We start from the raw sequence: 19,158 nt of genomic DNA on the forward strand, positions 1-19,158 counted from the left end.
TCAATACATTTTACGTCACTTCGATTTGAAAAGAAGTGGACTGTTCAATAATTTGCAATGGAAGTTATCACCCTCAAAGCTAAGCATAAATTTGTCAATTTTGCAAGCAATAATACACACATATTATATATATATATATATATAGATATATATATATAATATCCCGAAGGAAGTAGCAGGGAAAGGCATCCTCATTTTTTAACAGCTTATTCAAATACCGACGTTTCGCGACGAATTCCAAGTCGCATTTTCAAGGCTAAAAATATATAAAATTTGCGAACACTAATAACCAATTTGATTTAATTTATATAAAAAATGTAATGGCAATAGCTCTCAATAAAGTAAAAAGTTAAAATTCGAAGGTACCTTCAAAGGCAAACAAATTACAAGTACACTTCACTAAAATCTTAAAAACATCTACTTATACAAATGAAAGAGTAAGACTAACAAATTTAAGTAAAAACAGAGTGAGGCAAACCAGCTGCCCAAACTACGCTATGAACAATTTTACAGAGGACGTTTGGGTGTTTAACGACGGTACAGTCTTTTTCATAATTATAGATTCTAAAATAGTCAGGTCATTGTTGTTCCGCAGTTGGCCCAATACAGAAAATTCCTTGCTGTCTATATAGGTTTTACATGTTTTTGAATGATTACGTATATTAGATTGTTCCGGATTAGATAACCTACTACCTGTTCTATGGCTTATGCCCGTGTGGGAATCTATTCGAACCTTCAACAGCCTCTTCGTGCATCCCACGTATGTCCCGTGATCACATCTCGGGCAAGTGTATTTATATAGGTTATCTAATCCGGAACAATCTAATAAACGTAATCATTCAAAAACATGTAAAACTATATTGACAGCAAGGATTTTTCTATATTGGGGCAACTGCGGAACAACAATGACCTGACTATTTTAGAATCTACAATTATCAAAAAGACTGTACCGTCGTTAAACACCCAAACGTCCTCTGTAAAATTGTTCTTAGGGTAGTTTGGGCAGCTGGTTTGCCTCAGTCTGTTTTTACTTATTTTTGTTAGTCTTACTCTCTCTTTTGTATAGGATGAGGTTTTTAAGGCTTTAGTGAAATGTACTTGTAATTTGTTTGTCTTTGAATTTTAACTTTTTACTTTATTGAGAGCTATTGCCATTACATTTTTAAAATAAATTAGATCAAATTGACTATCAATGTTCGCAAATTTTATATATTTTTAGCCTTGAAAATGCGACTTGGAATTCGTCGCGAAACGTCGCCATTTGAATAAACTGTTAAAAAATGAGGATGCCTGTCCCTTCTACTTCCTTCGGGATATATCTTCTTTGAGCTCCAGCTCCAGCCCTTATGTATATATATATATATATATATATATATATATATATAGATATATATATATATATATATATATATATATGTAACTGGGGGGGATTCTTCCCCATTATTCATAAGGTAAGCGTGACACGAAACGGAAGGCAACCACACACAACATTACACACACAGCCTCTCTCTCTCTCTCTCTATCTCTCTCGGCAATCCCTCTCTCTCTCTCTCTCTCTCTCTCTCCAAGGAATCTCTCTCTCTCTCTCCATTCTAACAGGTAACGAAAATGAGAGAGTGGCATCATAACATTAACGTTTATTAACAACTAATAAATAAACCAATCAATCAAGCAATCCAGTCTTACAGACTAAATCAAAAACAGTACAAATGTCAAGTCACCAAAAAAGTCTACACCCCTCTGGGAATTCTTTGTCCCCCCGCATTCCAGATCCGTCTGTTTTAAAGATACAGAAACACATCCCGGTAAGTACACACACAAGTTTAAAGACAAAGTTAATAAAATGGAACATCTTACAAGATATCAAATAAGCCATCCCTTTGGCTAAAGCACTTCAACACTTACCCAGACAACCGGACACTAAACACTATTAATAAAAAACTCCCCCGCCGAATGCCACGGCATCTTGCCTGTGACTTGAAGCCCTCTATCAAAATCCCTCCCATAGGCTTGGGTATGAACCTATTAAAGGGAAGAGGCACACACGCACATACGAACACACAGTTCGCTAGCGCCTCACGGTTCTAGCTGCATCCAGTTTCACAAAGGCACTTTGAGAAGAATTCATAAACTGTCGTGCATTGACTTGTTGAACTAAGCACTTTTATCTCACGCCACCCCTAGAATCTCATTGTCAGCTACTCTCGGGTCGTTACCTCTACACTGTTCTCCACATTCCATAGGTCACAGGGAACACATGACAATATATTATTAATCACCCAAACCCCTAGGCCTTACAGATAGCTCGGCCACCTTATATGCTAGCCCCCGCCTAGCAAAATTGCTTATAACACAAAACACTGGCCGGCTTAAAACAAAATATAAGTAAAACTGCACGTCTCTGGCATTATAAAATAAAGTCTTATCACGCTTTAATCTCCCAATAACACAAGACGCATTTTCTCTCATATTTTCTGCATTTCTTGAATATCCCTTTTCGCTTGTCTGCAAGTAGCTGCACCTGTAGCAGACTGTAGCAGCTGTAGGAAGACGGAATGCCTCCCTCATTGTAGAAGACTTCTCACGGCTTCTACAGATCCCCAAAAAACACGCTGTAGAATTCTCTCGCGATCACCCACGTAGAAATTCTTGTAATCACCCTGGACAACATGGCAGCAACCTCTCTTCACGGCTGGTGGACGTCTTGCTGGCATCGGGGAACGACTTTTTCGGTGTTAGTTAGTATGTCAGTCAAGTCACTGGTCAATCTAAGAAAATTAACCCAGACATACTACTTCTATCAAACAATGATCTCAAAAGGTCAGAAATACTAACTGAACGTCTCCCAATTAACTCCCTTAATATGACTACTAAATCATAAGTCATCATCACAACTCCCAAAGGAAAAAAAAAACATCAAGTTCTCCAACTCAATTCTCCAAACTCACACATCAGCACACACACAACTCAGAAATCACAGCAACTCCACAGAATTCTGCACTCACATTTCAAACTCGAATGTGCTCACAAGAAAAAAAAAGAAAAGACAAAAATCGCAATGAGCCCAAGGAAAAAAAAGAATCTCGTAACACACCCAGACCCAAAAATGTTCTCTCAAGCTCTGATATTTGAACAACCCACAAAATCAGTAAAAATCTCCAACTTTTAACAGCAAAAACCCCTTTACTGCTCAATAATTAATTACAATGAGACCTTATGTCAAACTCCCTTTACTTAAGTAACAACCCTCGAAAAATTACATCTCCCAGTAAAATCAAATCTCCCGTCCAAAAAAGAAATGTTACTTAAGCTCAATCCCCAAATTATATCTCTCGTAGGGAAAGGAAGAGAAACAATAAAAAAAAATAATCACAAGTAGATTTCCCCAATCACAAAATACATAATACATGTATAATATGCATAACTCCCGCGTTTTTCCCCAAGAAATGCTCCATGTAAAGCCCCGGAATTTGCCAGAAAGCAAACTCTCACACATGCGCTTTCGTGAAATGCTATTGTCAACATTTCCAGATATTGCAAAAAATTCTGATCTATCACCATCAGAGGAAAAGAGTCAGCACACGGCTCATCATATCGCTTGTCAGCAGAAAAATCGCCTGCGGACGTATGCTCTAACATCAGCATAAGAATTGTCTAGTCAGACACATAAGTTTGGAAACTCATGATTCTCAAAAAAAACGTCTAACAGACACATTTCACAGAATTAACTCCAGGATATGACTAATGTGTTCAAAAATTTGTCTCGAAGACTTATTCTCTCAACATGACTTTACCCAAATTATATTTCTCCAAAAATAATACACTTGTGAACATAAAAAATGCACACATCTCCAAATGACTCGTAATGCAGTAATGACACTCGCCTCTAAATAGTCACGAAACCAAAAAAAAAGAACCACAGAAATCTTCTCTTGGCTCAAAAAAACTCCATAACCACAAAAAAAGGGTCACCCGCCAAAGATTAATTCCAACTCCATATATTTCACCATATTAATAATAACACCACTCCGGTTATAAAAATATTTCCTCCATTTGGTTAATAACCAACCCCCTTATATTATTCTCTCTTATTTCTCTAATAGCCACATGTCAGTAAAAAAAAACACCACTCCAAAAATAGAGAATAATCACCTCTATTTCGGCAAATACAAAATATTTACCTCTATTTCCCCAATACTCCATGTGGAACAAAACAAGGCTCCAAAAAATATATATCTCCAAAAAATGTGCACTCAAGGCAACTAACTCACATACTCACAAATATTGCCCCATAATCTCCAAATATGTGTCTCCATTTGCAACAAAGATGGCTGCAAAATAATTGAACTAAACATAGCTTTCATCACCATTATTGGCAAATATCAAAAATGGCCAAAAAATATATCTCCAATATATTATCTCAAAATATAGCTCCAAACTAATATATACCTCCAATTAATCTCTCCAAAATAATATATCTCAATTATATATCTCAATTCTAACTCAAATTCTCCAGAGAATAACTCAATGTTATAGTCAAAAACTATAAAAACTCTCTCCATTTAGCAAAATTGCTAAAAAAAAAAAAAAAAGGCAAAAACTCGGCAAATAAAACTGTCTAGAAAATTCTAGAAAAAATCACCAATGTGCCACAACTCATTATAACAGAATTCCCAACTCACAGTGTCTTAGCCAAGACTTCTCCATATGTACTACGACATAGGTCACTAGAAAACTTAACCAGTTTCCTATTCCTCTCACAAAGTTTGTCACAAATACAACAAGGGTATTGTGCAAGAAACTCACAATTTCTGGACACAAATATCCAGAGAAGAAATGTAGTGCCATTACGTATACATTTAAAATGCAAAAAAATTCTCCCATATATTTCTCTATAGCATCAAATAGCTAAAACACAAACACGTTCCCGAACAATGACTCTAAGTCATGAACTGAGATAAATATTCACACTAACTGGAGAGAAAAAATAAACTCAAATTCACCCAAGGTAAAAAAACTTGTGTCAGCGATGGCTAATTTCCAAAAAAGGAGAAAAGAAAAACAAAAATCAACGGCACTGTTAACTCTCTCCCGTAACTCACACAGGATGTCAAGCAATTATCTGCTGAACTCATAAAAAAAAGAAAAAAAACTAAAACAATGTGTTGTTAGTTCCTCCCAAAATCAAAAAAAGATTTCACCACCCTTGATAGCATTAAAACGCCCACGTATTAGTATATAAAAAATCAGTATCAGAAATATCACACAAAATCACCAAAAAAAATTGCTATCATCAAAATCATCAGTATCAGCACAAGAAATATCACCAATGTTAATGCTTGTCCATTCTCCAAAAATTCAGCACAAAATTCAGCACAAGTTCAGCAAGTTTCAACACAATTCACCAAGATTCAGTCAGATTCATCAAGATTCAGCAAAACTCATCCCCGTGAATCACTGAAATATTCTCCAAAGTTTACAAAACTCAACAATTAATTAACACAAGACTTCTCCCATTAATTCATCGTAATAATTCTCCCTGAATAATTATCTGTAATAATTATCAACTAATCTCCCATGAAATATCTCAAACTCCCGTAAATTATGTCTCCCGTAATGATAATTATACTTAAGCAAACCTCCCGTGACACATCTCAAGTATAATAATTATTAATAATAATAATAATAACTCTCCATAGCAATAATTCTCTTGCAAAGATCTCAAGTAAGGGTGAAATTCAAAATAGCTTACAACAGTATTGCTGAATCCTATGACATACAATTTCTCCAGCATACACCATGACATAACACCATTGCCACACAACACAGATACAACACCAATCATCGGCATCTCAAAGTAATTTCTCCAACACAATAAAAAAAAATAATCTGTGTATCCCCCTTATATTTGTGTCTTTCAAGGCACAAGGAAAACATATAACACATCCCGTGCATGTTAACTACTTTTCCCCTCATTCACGGAAAAGAAAAATCTCTTTTTATTTCCTTTTCTCTTCATCCAAGGTAAAGAAAATATCTTTTCTAAAAAAAGACTCTACGGGCGTTTCACTTCATCAACTTATCAATCAGCTGATATCTTAGCATCCAATGTCAAGGGCAAACACATACCCCAACACAAAGAAAAGAAAAATAAAAAGGGGAGTTCACCCACATTGAGAAAAAAAGTTTCTCCCCCCCTGAGAACAACCCTTCAGTCAAGCGACAGAACAGCCCGAGGCATACCAGCAGTATCCCCCATCTCCCCTTGAACAGTGTCTGAGGATCCCCTCCCAAGGTATACACTAGTACCCACCCCTGCACTATCTCTCGAGGGAGGCCAGTGGTACCCTCCATGCAAAAAACTATCCCCCCCCCCCTCCCCCCCCCCCGAGGGATACCAGTACCCTCGCAATGCAAGGCGCCCTCTCTGCAGAAATGTGCTGAGCCCGTAAAATTGTGGCCGCTTATCTAAGCACAGTTCACATGTATAAATACATCTTAATACACCCCTATGTTTTGAACAAAGACGAATACATACGTCTATTATAAACACGTGCAGATAAAGAAAACACGTCACTATGGGGCAAAGACAAGAAAAATTGTTGACCTCTTGAACCAATCCCATAACCCTGAAATATTTAAACAAAACCCACTCCTTCAAAACAATAGTTTAACACTCACCACTCCATAATGGGAAAAAAAAAGAACTCGAAATTCTCGTAAAACGCGCAGTGAATACTAACAACGACCGCCGCACGGGTATCTCGGAACACACTCGTCCTTGCACAAGCAAAAGTCATACTGGGTGCGCTCACTGCTTCTAGGCTGACTCCCTGGGAAAAATGCTGAGTCCAATAAAATCCTTCCCTCCCTTTAGCACAGTTAACAGACAGATATTTCCTCATTTTTCCTCACTAAGTAACTGAAAACTAACAGTTTAACGATTTTCCACAATCCCACCAAGGCTTTGTTGTTCGAAAACTATCGCTAAGCCATAACCCCTTTTATTTTCTAACTGGCCACCCATCTCTACATTGGCGTTCCTAGGCATAGAAAGAAAGAAAATCTTTTATACCCCCTCTTAACCGCCTGCCACCACTGTAACTGGGGGGATTCTTCCCCCATTATTCATAAGGTAAGCGTGACACGAAACGGAAGGCAACCACACACAACATTACACACACAGCCTCTCTCTCTCTCTCGGCAATCCCTCTCTCTCTCTCTCTCTCTCTCTCCAAGGAATCTCTCTCTCTCTCTCTCCATTCTAACAGGTAACGAAAATGAGAGAGTTGCATCATAACATTAACGTTTATTAACAACTAATAAATAAACCAATCAATCAAGCAATCCAGTCTTACAGACTAACTCAAAAACAGTACAATGAAGTCACCAAAAAAAGTCTACACCCCTCTGAGAATTCTTTGTCCCCCTGCATTCCAGATCCGTCTGTTTCAAAGATACGAACACATCCCGGCCGGTAAGTACACACACAAGTTTAAAGACAAAGTTAATAAAATGGAACATCTTACAAGATATCAAACAAGCCATCCCTTTGGCTAAAGCACTTCAACACTTACCCAGACAACCAGACACTAAACACTATTAATAAAAAACTCCCCCGCCGAATGCCACGGCATCTTGCCGGTGACTTGAAGCCCTCTATCAAAATCCCTCCCATAGGCTTGGGTATGAACCTATTAAAGGGAAGAGGCACACACGCACATACGAACACACAGTTCGCTAGCGCCTCACGGTTCTAGCTGCATCCAGTTTCACAAAGGCACTTTGAGAAGAGTTCATAAACTGTCGTGCATTGACTTGTTGAACTAAGCACTTTTATCTCACGCCACCCCTAGAATCTCATTGTCAGCTACTCTCGGGTCGTTACCTCTACACTGTTCTCCACATTCCATAGGTCACAGGGAACACATGGACAATATATTATTAATCAAAAACCCTCCACCTAGGCCTTATATATATATATATATATATATATATATATATATATATATATATTATATATATATGTGTGTGTGTGTGTGTGTGTCTGTGTGTGTGTGTGTGTGTGTGTGTGTGTGTGTTTTATAATATCGAAATGGACATGAAAGTGTAGGTAACACTGGTCGTGAATTTATTATTTAAAGGTATCCTTTAATTAACCATCAAAGCCTAATTACCAGCAAGAAATTCAATAACAACAGGTAATTATTCAATAAAGCAATAAAAGAGGAATGTTGTCTCTCAAACTTCGTGGAGAAGTATGAAGCCTTTCAATTTGTAATAGTCTACCACAAACTTGATTTAATTTTCTATTAATTACATTTATTCCGTTTTCTATTATAAGCACCGTAAACTTCAACAATTCTAACGGTTATAACCCGTGACGTAAGCATGGCCTGTTAAGGAGAACAAACCCTGTACTAGGTACCACTAAGCAGCGTATCCTATTGTATGATGTTACGTAGAATTATTAACTATATTATCTTTATTTAGCTCCACGGCGAACTGTGCGTATTTGAACACACTGCCACCCAACAAATCTTCGGGTGGAAATGTTTCATAAACAGAATTGCTTTTGTAATAAAAGATTAACGAAGAGAACAATCGAAAGCGGTCAGTTTTAAATTATTTCTTGAGCTGAGGTGTGATTTTAGCCATATAGTAGGCATATTTTGATTCATTATAATTCATTGGAATTATTTCATAACCCTGACTTTATAGCTGATATATCTTTTTTTTTTCAGCAAAACAAGTTGACACTATTTCTTTGCTTCTTTTTGGTTAACGAAGGATCACACTGAATAACTGAAATATCATCATCACCATGAACGGCGTGTGAAGCAAACTACTGTGAAATTGTGCCACTCATTATTTCCTGTACTATATCTCTCGTCTCATTTCCAATCTGTCGCATTGCTATCCAATAAGATCTGGGTCTTGCAACTATTCTGATGACCAAAGGAATCCCAATCATACACTATTTCCCAGGGCGGAGACAGAATCTAATTGTTGGTTTCCTCATACATTCACCACACTGGGGCGATTGTCATCCTATTGCCTTCACCACAGTGGGGTGAGGATTACCCTAATGCTTTCACAACAACGGGGTGAGGATACCCTAATGCCTTCACCACACAGGGCTGAGTATTACCACAATGCCTTCACAACAATGGGGTGAGGATACCCTAATGCCTTCACCACATTGGGGTGAGGATTACTCTGTTGCCTACACCACAAAGGGGTGAGCATTACCTTAATACCTTCACCACACAGAGGTGAGGATTACTCTCCTGCCTTCACCACACTTAGTGAAGATTAACCTGACATCTTTACCACAAAGGGAGGAAGGAGGATTCATTTGATGCCTTCACCACAATGGGGTGAGGAAAACTCAAAAAACGCCTTCACTACAAGTGGGATGAGGAAAACTCGGATGCCTTCACCACAAGTGGGAAGAGGAACAATTGGACACCTTCACCATAGGTGGGGTGAGGAACACGCAGATACCTTCACCATAAGTGGGGTGAGGAAGGACATTGCATCACCCTTCACCATAAGTGGGGTTTGAGGAACATTGCACATCTTCACCATAAGTGGGGTGAGCAAATATTGGACACCTTCACCATAAGTGGGGTTAGCAAATATTGGACACCTTCACCATAAGTTGGGGTTAGCAAATATTGGACCTGGTGGGGTGGAGCTTAATTGGACACCTTCACCATAGTGGGGTGAGCAAATATTGACACCTTCACCATAAGTGGGGTGAGCAAATATTGGACAACCTTCACCATAAGTGGGGTGAGCAATTATTGGACCAACCTTCACCATAAGTGGGGTGAGCAAATTATTGAGGACTCTTCACCCATTAGGTGGGGGGAGCATTATTGGGACACCTTCACGACATAAGTGGGGTGAGCATTATTGGACAAAACCTTCACCATTAAGGTGGGGTGAGGAAACATTGCCAACACCTTCACCATAAGTGGGGTGGAGGAACAATTTGCACACTTCACCTCATTAATTGTGGGGGGAGGGAACAATTGCACACCTTCACCATAAGTTGGGGTGGAGGAAATTGCACATCTTCACCATTAAGTGGGGTGGAGGAACAATTGCCACACCTTCACCATAAGTTGGGGTGAGAACAATTGCACACCTTCACCATAAGTGGGGTGAGGAACAATGCACACCTTCACCAAATAAGTGGGGTGAGGAACAATTGCACATCTTTCACCATAAGTGGGGTGAGGAACGGAATTCGACACCATTCACCATAAGTGGGGGTTAGCACAACCTTATTGACAAACCTTCACCATAATGTGGGGAGGAACAATTGCACATCTTCCCCATAATGTGGGCGGAAACCATTGCCACATCAATTGCACATCTTCACCATAAGTGGGGTTGAGGTTAAACAATTGCACATCTTCACCATAACGTGGGGTGAGGAACAATTGCAACACTTCACCATTAAGTGGGGTGAGGAAACAATTGACAAATCAACCTTCACCATAAGTTGGGGTGAGGAAACAATTGCACACCTTCACCAGTAAGTGGGGTGAGGAACAATTGGCAGCACCATCAAAATCACCATAAGTGGGGTGAAGAACAATTTAGGGGCACACCGTTCACCATAAGTGGGGTGAGGACAATTGCCATGCTTCCCATAAGTGGGGGTGAGGAACAATTGCACACCTTTCAACCAAAAATTGGGGTGAGGAACAATTGCACATTTCACCATAAGTGGGGTGAGGAAACAATTCACATCCTTCAACCTAAGTGGGGTGAGGACAATTGGCACATCTTTCACCATAAGTGGGTAGCAAATATTGACACCTTCACCATAAGTGGGGTGAGGAACAATTGCACATCTTCACCATAAGTGGGGTGAGGAACATGGTTTTTTTTTTTTTTGCACACCTTCACCATAAGTGGGGTTAGCAAATATTGTACAACCTTCCCTAAGTGGGTGAGGAACCAATTGCAACACCTTCACATAAGGGGTGGGGTGAGGAAGCCATTGCACATCTTCACCATCAAGTGGGGTGAGGAAAAGCAATTGCACACCTTCACCAATAAGTTGGGGTTGAGGAACAATTGGACAATCTTCAACCATTAAGGTGGGGTGGGAACCAATTGCCACACCTTCACCATAAGTGGGGTGAGGAACAATTGCACCCTTCACCTAAGGGGAGGGGTGAGGAAAAACAATTGCACACCTTCACCATTAAGTGGGGTGAGGAACAATTGCCACGACCTTCAAACCATTAAGTGGGGTGAGGAAAATTGCAACACCAATTCACCATAAGTGGGGTTAGCAAAATATTGGCAACACCTTCACCATAAGTGGGGTTTTGAGGAACAATTGCAGCATCTTTCCCACCATAAGTTGGGGAGGTGGGAGGGACAATTGGCACACCTTCTTCCCCATAAGTGGGGTGAGGAACAATTTGCACATCTTCACCATAAGTGGGGTAGGAACAATTGGCACACCTTCACCATAAGTGGGGTGAGGAACAATTTGCACATCTTACACCAATAAGTGGGGTTGATGAGCAAATTGCACACCTTCACTAACCATAATTTGGGGGTGAGGAACAATTGCCCACATTCTTCAACCATAAGTGGGGATCGTGAAGGAAACGAACTTCTGCACATCCTTCACCATAAGTGGGGGTTAGCAAATATTGGAACACGCTTCCACCATTAAAGTTGGGGTTTTTGAGGAACAAGTTGCACATCATTCAACCATAAGTGGGGTGAGGAACAATTTGCACCCATTCTTCAACCATTAAAGTGGGGTTTAGCAAATACTTGGACCCCACCTTATTCCACCATAAGTGGGGTGAGGACACAATTGGCAAACAATTTGCTTAACCATAAAGTGGGGTGAGGAACAATTGCACCACCTTCCCAATAAGTGGGGTTAGCCAAATATTGGACACCTTCACCGTAAGTGGGGGCGGGTTTGAGGAAACAAATTGTTCGACATCCTTCAACCATAACGTGGGGTTTTGCGGAACAATTGGCCACACCTTCAACCATAAGTGGGGTGGAGGAACCAATTGCACATCTTCAACCATAAGTGGGGCTGAGGAACAATTTGCAGCATCCTTCACCGCATAAGTGGGGTTGAGGCAAAATATTGGACACCCCTTCACATAAGTGGGGTGTGAGGAACAATGTGCATCATCTTCTCAAACCATGTGAAGTGGGGTTGGGTTAAGCAAATTATTGGGCACACCTTTCAACCATAAACGTGGGGTGAGGAAACAATTGCACATCTTCACCGCATAACGTGGGGGTGCGGCAACAATTGCAACATTCTTCACCATAATGGGGGGTTTACGCAAATATTGGACACTTCACCTAAGTGGGGTAAAACAAATAGCACCTTCACCATAAGGTGGGGTTTAGCAAATTATTGGACACCTTCACCATAAGGGTGGGGAACAATTGGCCACATCCTTTCACCATAAAGTGGGGTGAGGAACAAATGCAACATCTCACCATAAGTGGGGTGAGGAACAATTGCACATCTTCACCATTAAGTGGGGTGAGGAACAATTGCACACCTTCACCATAAGTGGGGGAGGAAACATTGCACATCTTCACCATAAGTGGGGGTGAGGAACAATTGCACACCTCAACCATTAAAATGGGGTGAGGGAACAATTGCCACTCTTCACCATAAGTGGGGTGAGGACATTGACAACTTTCATAAGTGGGGTGAGGAACAATTGCAACATCTTCACCATAAGTGGGGTTAGCAAATATTGGACACCTTCACCATAAGTGGGGTTGAGGCCATCAATTGCACATCCTTCACCATAAGTGGGGTTAGCAAATATTGGAGACACGCTTCACCATAAGTGGGGTTAGCAAATATTTGGACACCTTCACCATAAGTGGGGTTTAGCAAAAAATATTGGGACACCTTCACCAAAAAGTGGGGTGAGGAACAATTGCCACATCTTCCCCATAAGTGGGGTGAGGAACAATTGCACATCTTCACCATAAGTGGGGTGAGGAACAATTGCACATCTTCACCATAAGTGGGGTGAGGAACAATTGCACATCTTCACCATAAGTGGGGTGAGGAACAATTGCACACCTTCACCATAAGTGGGGTTGAGGAATTCAATTGCACATCTTCACCATAAGTGGGGTGTTAAGGAACAATTGCACATTCCTTCCACCATAAGTGGGGTTAGCAAATGAAATTGGACACCTTCACCGATCAAAGTGGGGTGAGGAACAATATTTGCACATCTTCACCATAAGTGGGGTTAGCAAATATTGGACACCTTCACCATAAGTGGGGTTAGCAAATATTGGACACCTTCACCATAAGTGGGGTTAGCAAATATTGGACACCTTCACCATAAGTGGGGTGAGGAACAATTGCACATCTTCACCATAAGTGGGGTGAGGAACAATTGCACATCTTCACCATAAGTGGGGTGAGGAATTGCAACATCTTCAACCATAAGTGGGGTTGCAGGAACAATTGCACATCTTCACCTATAAGTTGGGGTGAAGGGAACAATTGCAACATGTTCATTAAGTGGGGTGGGAACATGGCAACCATTCTTTCACCACATAAGTGGGGTGCGGACATTGGCAATTGCACATCTTCACCATAAGTGGGGTGAGGATTACAATTGCACATCTTGTCACCATAAGTGGAGTGAGGAACAATTGCACACCTTCACCATAAGTGGGGTGAGGAACAATTGCACATCTTCACCATAAGTGGGGTGAGAAACAAATTGACATCTTCACAATAAGTGGGGGGGGGTGAGCAAATATTGGACACCTTCACCATAAGTGCGGGGTTGAGGGAACAATTGCACACCTTCACCATAAGTGGGGTGAGGAACAATTGCACACCTTCACCATAAGTGGGGTGAGGAACAATTGCACATCTTCACCATAAGTGGGGTGAGCAAATATTGGACACCTTCACCATAAGTGGGGTGAGGAACAATTGCACACCTTCACCATAAGTGGGGTGAGGAACAATTGCACACCTTCACCATAAGTGGGGTGAGGAACAATTGCACACCTTCACCATAAGTGGGGTGAGGAACAATTGGACACCTTCACCATAAGTGGGGTGAGGAACAATTGGACACCTTCACCATAAGTGGGGTGAGGAACAATTGCACACTTCACCGTAAGTGGGGGTGAGGAACAATTGGACACCTTCACCATAAGTGGGGTGAGGAACAATTGGACACCTTCACCATAAGTGGGGTGAGGAACAATTGCACACCTTCACCATAAGTGGGGTGAGGAACAATTGCACACCTTCACCATAAGTGGGGTGAGGAACAATTGCACATCTTCACCATAAGTGGGGTGAGCAAATATTGGACACCTTCACCATAAGTGGGGTGAGGAACAATTGCACACCTTCACCATAAGTGGGGTGAGGAACAATTGCACACCTTCACCATAAGTGGGGTGAGGAACAATTGCACACTTCACCATAAGTGGGGCGAGGAACAATTGCACACCTTCACCATAAGTGGGCGAGGAACAATTGCCACCTTCACCATAAGTGGGGTGAGGAAACAATTGCACATCTTCCACCATAAGTGGGGTGAAGAACAATTGCACACCCTTCACCATAAGTGGGGTGAGGAACAATTGAACACCTTCACCATAGACCTTACCTTACAGACCTTACATCTTGTTCGGGTTGCCCCAGGTCCCTCAGTGTGAGGCACCTCTAATGTCTACCAGAGAGTTGCTAGTACATCTTCCGGTATATTTTGCATCTTCCAATCTTGGATGGTCTGGGATGCAGTTTAGATATTTGTCGAGCTTATTCTTAAACACATCTACGCTCACTCCTGATATATTCCTCAGATGAGCTGGCAACGCATTGAATAGACGCTGCATTATCGATGCTGGTGCGTAGTGGATTAATGTCCTGTGTGCTTTCCTTATTTTTCCTGGTATATTTTTGGGCACTATTAATCTACCTCTGCTTGCTCTTTCTGATATTTTTAGTTCCATGATATTTTCTGCTATTCCTTCTATCTGTTTCCATGCCTGAATTATCATGTAGCGTTCTCTTCTCCTTTCCAGACTATATAATTTTAAGAATTGTAGTCTTTCCCAGTAGTCTAGGTCCTTAACTTCTTCTATTCTAGCTGTAAAGGACCTTTGTACACTCTCTATTTGTGCAATCTCCTTTTGATAGTGTGGGTACCATATCATATTGCAATATTCAAAGTGGACTACGAACATATGTTTTATAAAGCATAATCATGTGTTCAGCTTTTCTTGTTTTGAAGTGCCGTAACAACATTCCCATTTTTGCTTTACATTTTGCCAACAGAGTTGCTATTTGATCATTGCATAACATGTTCCTATTCATCATCACACCAAGGTCTTTAACTGCTTCCTTATTTGTGATGGTCTCATTATTAGGTCCCTTATATGCATATAGCTTTCTTTCTCTGTCTCCATAATTTATTGATTCAAATTTATCAGAGTTAAATACCATCCTATTTACCTCTGCCCAATCATATACTTTGTTAAGGTCTCTTTGTAGAGCGTTCCTATCTTCATCACAAGTAATTTCTCTACTTATTCTTGTGTCATCTGCGAAACTACTCACTACCGAATCCTTAACATTATTGTCTATGTCTTCAATCATAATCACAAACAGTATTGCAGCTAACACCGTACCTTGCGGCACACCGGATATTACCTTGGCTTCATCCGATTTCTCGTCGTTTGCAATAACTATCTGTTTTCTGTTGTGTAAAAATTCTTTTAACCATCTTCCTACTTTATCCACGATATTGTGTTTTCTAATTTTCTTCGCTAATATATTATGGTCTACTTTATCAAAAGCTTTTGCAAAGTCTAAATAAACCACATCTGTTTCATTTCCGCTTTTCATATTTTTGAATATGTTTTCACGGTGGACTAACAGTTGGGTTTGTGTACTTTTTCCGGGTACGAAACCATGTTGTCCTTTATTAAACAAATTATTTTTTATTAAATGTTTCATAATATTTTTCTTCATTACCCTTTCATACACTTTCATTATATGTGATGTTAGACTCACAGGCCTATAATTACTTGCCTCTAGTCTTGATCCACTTTTGAAAGTAGGGGTAATATACGCTAATTTGTGCTCATCATATATATCTTGCCTGTATCTACACTTTGTCTTAATAATATTGCAAGTGGCTTTGCGATAGAATGAACTACTTTCTTTAACAAAATAGCAGGAATTCCATCAGGCCCTGCAGCAGCTCCATTTTTAATTTCATTAATAGCCTGCACAATATCAGCTTCATTAATATCTATGTCAGCTAAATATTCACTATTTTCATCCTTACTTCTATATCATTATCTTCATTATCTATTCTAGGGGTGAATTCTCTCTTATATCGTTCTGCCAGTATGTTGCAAATTTCCTTTTTTTCATTCGTTAATCTCCCTTCAATTCTCAGAGGGCCTATTTCTATTCTTCTTTTATTCATCTTCTTCGCTATGAGTATAATAGTTTTGGGTTTTGCTTTGATATTTAATAGGGTTTTTTCTTCCAAGTCCCGTTTTTCATTTTCTTTTGATTGTATAATCTTTTTTCTGCATTTTCTATCTTACTTTTTAGTTCTATAACTTTCCATGCATTTTTTTCGTTTGCAAGACCTTTTTTCCACTTTCTGATTTTCTGGAACAAGATTCTTCTGTCTCTTGGTATGCATGAATGATGTTTACTTTTCTTCTTCGGTATATATTTTTCCACTATTATCTCCAATATTTTATATAATATCTCCGTATTTACCCTTATGTCATCACTTACGAAAATGTTATCCCAATCTTTGTTTAATTCTTCATTAATTTTCTGACCATTTTATATTTTACTGTAGAAGTTGTATTTTCCATATCCTTCCCACTTTTTCATTTCTTGCTTATCTCTATTTTCACTTGCTTTGGAATGAACTGTTAATTCTATGACATTATGGTCTGAAATACTCGCATTATAAACTATTATTTCTTTAACATAATTCATCTCGTTCACATATACTAGGTCTAAAGTATTTTCCTTTCTTGTTGGCAGGTGATTTATTTGTTGAATGTTGTATTCTAGTAGCATATCTAATAGCTTTTCAAATTGCCTCTTATCTTCTGCACTACTATTACTCTCTTTTTTATATGTATAAGTACAACCACAATCTCCTATTCGTTCTTTCCATTCTACGAAAGGAAAGTTGAAGTCACCAGATAGGAGAATAGTCCAGTCCTTGTGATTTCTACATATATCATCCAATTTTTTCAATTATTAAGTCAAACTCTTTAGTATTAGGAGGTCTATATATTACTATGTTCATCAATTTTTCAGATTCAAATTCTACCCGCTATTAGTTCACATTCTGAGTTACTATATTTCTCATATATTTTTCCTTGTTTTTTGTCTTTCCCATATATTGCGGTTCCCCCTTGATTCCTATTTTTCTATCTGATCTATAAGTTTGGAACCCTTTTATTTGATCATCATTCCCAGTCTCTTGGGAATACCAGGTTTCACTTATATTCATTATATCTATTTTCTTTTCATTTTGGGTTAGTTCTTCTAAGTACTCTATTTTTCTTTTTGAGTGGGGTGTGGAACAATTGCACACCTTCACCAATAAGTGGGGTTAGGGAGGAACAATTGCACACCTTCACCATAAGCTTGGGGTGAGGAAACAATTGCACACCTTCACCATAAGTGGGGTGAGAATTCATTGCATACCTTCACCATAAGTGGGGTGTGACCAATTGCACACCTTCACCATAAGTGGGGTGAGAACAATTGCACAACCTTCACCATAAGTGGGGTGTGAACAATTGCTGGCAACACCCTTCACCATAAGTGGGGTGAAGGAACAATTGCACACCTTCACCATTAAGTGGGTGGGGCAAAATTTGCATTGGACAATTGGCTTACCTTCACCTTCACCATAAGAAGGTGGGGTGAAGAACATTGCCACACACCTTCACCATAAGTAAGGTTTTGTTTTTTTGAAGAACAATTGCACACCTTCACCATAAGTGGGGAGAGGTTGGGGGAACAATTGCACACCTTCACCCTAAGTGGGGTGTTGAGGAACAATTGCAACCTTCACCATAAGTGGGGTGAGGAACAATTGCACACCTTCACCATAAGTGGGGTAAGGAACATTGCAAACCTTCACCATAAGTGGGTGGAAGGGAACAGTTGCACCACCTTCACCATAAGTGGGGTGAGGACAATTGCACACACCTTCCACCATAAGTGGGGTGAGGAACAATTGCACACCTTCACCTAACGTGGGGTGGAGGAACAATTGCACACCTAATCACCAATAAGTGGGTGGAGGAACAATTGCACACCTTCCACCATAAAGTGGGGTGAGGAACAATTGCACACCTTCACCTAAGTGGGGTGAGCAATTGTTGCACACCTTCATAAGTGGGGTGAGGAACAATTGACAACTTCACCATAAATGGGGTGGGGAAGGAACAATTGGCACCCTCCTTCACCAATAAGTGGGGGTGAGGAACAATTGCACACCTTCCACCATAAGGGGGAGGAACAATTGCCACCATTCACCATAGTGGGGTGAGGAACAATTTGCACAACCTTCCACCAATAAGTGGGGTGAGCAAATTTGGCCCACCTTCACCCTAATTGGGGTGAGGAACCAATTGCACACCTTTCACCATAAGTGGGGTGAGGAACAATTGGCCACACCCTCACCCATAAGTGGGGTGAGGAACAATTGCCTCCTTAAACCTAAGTGGGGTGAGGAAAAATTGGCCCACCTTCACCATAAGTGGGGTGGAGGAACACTTTGCACACCTTCACCAAGTGGGGTGAGGAACAATTGCACACCTTCACCATAAGTGGGGTGAGCAACTAATTGGACACTTCCACCATAAGTGGGTGAGAACAATTGCACCACCTTCACCATAAGTGGGGGTGAAAACAATTGCACACTTTCACCATAGTGGGGAGAGGAACAATTGCACACCTTCAACCATAAAGTGGGGTGAGGAACATGCACACCGTCCCATAATTGGGAGTGAGGAACAATTGCACACCTTCACCATTAAGTGGGTAAGGGTTCGATCCATTGCAAACCTTTCACCATAATGTGGGGT

At 40.2% G+C, this 19,158-nt stretch overlaps 1 protein-coding gene across 1 annotated transcript in view; it reads right to left on the reverse strand.

Annotated features, from left to right (window-relative positions):
- Window positions 1-19,158, reverse strand: part of LOC135221982 (uncharacterized) — a 109,677-nt gene that overhangs the window by 76,131 nt on the left and 14,388 nt on the right. The gene's annotated exons all lie outside the window — the stretch shown is intronic.

Source organism: Macrobrachium nipponense, chromosome 20 (genome assembly GCF_015104395.2).
Source record: "Macrobrachium nipponense isolate FS-2020 chromosome 20, ASM1510439v2, whole genome shotgun sequence".
Taxonomy (NCBI): domain Eukaryota; kingdom Metazoa; phylum Arthropoda; class Malacostraca; order Decapoda; family Palaemonidae; genus Macrobrachium; species Macrobrachium nipponense.